This window comes from Geosmithia morbida, assembly GCF_012550715.1.
Source record: "Geosmithia morbida isolate 1262 chromosome Unknown scaffold_2, whole genome shotgun sequence".
NCBI classification, from domain to species: Eukaryota; Fungi; Ascomycota; class Sordariomycetes; order Hypocreales; family Bionectriaceae; genus Geosmithia; species Geosmithia morbida.
The window spans coordinates 418,847-421,517 of record NW_023336189.1 but is presented as its reverse complement, the minus strand read 5'-3'; positions in this window follow the sequence as shown (position 1 = coordinate 421,517).

Here is a 2,671-nt window from a genome sequence, read left to right as displayed (position 1 = left end):
TTACTACGGATATGTCGGTGTGATTTGTTGGATACATGTACCCACGAATGCGTAATTCCGCGGCCGTGATACGACGGTGCAGACGGTCTACTGGCCTGTCCCCTGTTCCTTTTTTGTTGACTCCGTCGATTCCGTTCCCTGTACAAATCGCAGTACGTGTTATGCAGTCGTGATGTTCCCATTGGGTTACGGAGCGGGTTGTGGCGCCAGTTCGAGGCTAGCAGGTGAGGGCTGGCAGAGTCACAAATGAGCTGCGGGTGATTTACACCTATCTTGCCGGGTTTCCGGGTAATCTATAGAGGCGCAGTAATCAATTGGAGGAGGAGGGGACGGATATATGTAGTTATGAGTACGAGTACAAGGAGTGGACGGGAGTGGCTGAAAAAAGCGACCAGGTGCTCTTGCACGCTTCCTTTTTTTTTTTTTTTGGGGTTTTTTTTTTTTTTTGCTGACGCTTCAGTGTAAAAGTGCTCGGCAATGGTACGTTGATAGTCACTGTAATATATTATTGGTGACCGTCGTTTTCCCCCCTGCGGGAACGCGAAGTAATAACTCGCAGCTGCGCGAGACACGTGACATGGCTGGTAGCAGTATGGAATCTCGGTGAATATTGGTACCGTAGGTCCGCCATGTAATAGATTAGAGCTACGGGTGAACGAGCAAGCGCGTATCACGGACTTTGCTGATATTCCGTGCCGCTCAAGTACGGAGGGCCCCTACCACCAGACTGGTTGCCTGCTAGTACTGAGTATTACCAAGTATCGCTACTCTGTAGTGGTAGTATCACTACTACTAGTCCGTACGTATCGATACTGATACTCAATCTATGTACATGGAATAATACGGAGCGTCTGACACAGCAGGGGCGTTAAACCACCAGGTAATATCATTCGCCAGAAGAAATATCAGGCAATAATAATTATGTACGTGGTGTTGATTATCATCAGGGAGTGAGACATATGAGTCCTCGTAGACTGTACGGATCAGTAGCATCGGTACCCCCTTCGGAGGGGAAGGGGCAGCCTTCCAGGAAGCTCCACCGCAACAAGCCCGTAGCTTCGCTCCCCTGAAGTCTGAGAAATAGGCAGCCGAGACCCAGCACCACGGACCTGCCGATTAGACTCTTTCCTAGGGTTCCAGGCTGTCGCTGTACCGGGGGGTAGGTATGACTATCACTGCAGCATTGCTACATGCACTCTCAACGCTCTCATCCCACTGCTCTGTATATCGTTCCACTTCCACCATCTCAACACGTCCCTTGCTCTCGGGCTCCCTCCATCTCCCTCAGCCTCCTTCTTCTCTCTCCCCTTCCTTCGCGCCGTCTTCTCCTCTCCCTACTGTCCGAGATCCTTGGCCGAGGAGGGTGTTTCCAGAGAGGAGGATGGGGTCAGAGACGGATGGTAAGTCGAGGCTATTAATAAATACCCAGTATCATCATACCCAGTACCCGTACAACCCCCTAGAAACAGACCAAAGAAAGTTGCGCATAAGCTTCGTTTCGGGCATGGGGATTCTGTCAGGGTGTCTCCGTGCCCGTCGAAAGCACTGACTTTGCAGAGTCTGCTACCCGATCAACGGGACCCAGAATTACGCCGTGTTGATTGATAACTTTGGCGTCTATTACGGATACTGTCCGTGCTCTTTCTTTCTATTGGTACGACGACTCGTCTAGGAGGCAAAGCCGGAAGACCTCGGCTATTTTTTCCCTCCCTCCCTCTCCCTCCTTCTTCTTCTCCTGTCCTTCCACCATGTCCCATCCGTCCGGGTGGATGGTAACTGCCGCCACTCCACAGCACCCCCCCCCCCCCCCAAACGCCATCATCACACCACTGTCAAGATGGTAGCTGCAGAATTGCTTATTTGCTTCCGTCACCACCACCACAAGACCAGAGGAAGAAGAAAACAGCAACGTCCTTGCTCTTCGTGTCGATACGCATACTTGGCACACTTGGCAATACTACGCTGCCGTTTTTCCTGTAATGATACTCCGTCGCGCGTTGTATCGCCCAGAGCTCCGCGTACGCCGAACCCCCTGCCCCTTCTCCCCTAACTGGGGATCGTCATCTCCCTTCGAGAAGATACTGTTCACACGAGTAGGTCGGGACGAGCATCATAGGCCAGCCTGTCCCACATCGCCATTAGGCCCGACTCGCTTCGCCCCAATTGCTCTCTGTCTTCCCTCGTTATGCTGTCGAGATTGAGATTTGAGTAGAAGCTTGGGCCAGGAGTTATTACCTGGGAGGGCCGATATAGGAGTTTCAATCCTATCATGCTGATACTCTAGGTATCAGTGGTACTGTATTACCGTAGCAGCAGTCGTAATCGTACTGATCATTACCACTCCGTACAAGATAGATTACTCTGTACGGGGCAGACTTGTTGTCATTGAAACTAGTCGATACAGTTGACGCGTCGCAGTCAAGTGGCCTTGATGTCCTCGACGCGAATTAAAAAAAAAAAAACTAAAAAAAACTACTATTGATACTATTATTACTACTCCGTAACACTGTACACAGAATACACCGTACACTGTGTATCGTACACAGAACAGTACTCTCACAAAGCCCCTAAGTCAAGCCATTTCTGAATTCAGACCAGCTCAGCCCAGAGATCGTCGCCTTGGTACTCGACCATTATTCTGTGCGACCTTGGATGCATCACCCTCCCCCCC